The 275-nt window shown below is 28.4% G+C and overlaps 1 protein-coding gene across 2 annotated transcripts in view; it reads left to right on the top strand.

The window, feature by feature from the left end:
- LOC119591425 overlaps positions 1-275 on the top strand; it is an 83,783-nt gene that overhangs the window by 7,872 nt on the left and 75,636 nt on the right. The gene's annotated exons all lie outside the window — the stretch shown is intronic.

Here is a 275-nt window from a genome sequence, read left to right as displayed (position 1 = left end):
ATTTCCATTTTAAACCATATTTAAATCTCAAAAAAATTAAATTTCATGATTTTCCAGGTTTCACCAAGACTAATTTTAGTTACAGGCATGTGAAGAATTCAGTTTTGTACACCAGAAAAGGCATATTTCATTGCCATACCTCAAATGCAGTGAATGTTACAGTTGGGCAAGTTATCATAGTTGAAAATTGGAGAGAAATTATAATGAATTTGTAGGTAAAACATAGAATATTTTGCTATCATATAGTATAATAAATGTGAAGTTTGCTGTATTTG

This window comes from Penaeus monodon, chromosome 28, assembly GCF_015228065.2.
Source record: "Penaeus monodon isolate SGIC_2016 chromosome 28, NSTDA_Pmon_1, whole genome shotgun sequence".
Lineage (NCBI taxonomy): Eukaryota > Metazoa > Arthropoda > Malacostraca > Decapoda > Penaeidae > Penaeus > Penaeus monodon.
This window is presented reverse-complemented; position numbering and strand designations above follow the sequence as displayed.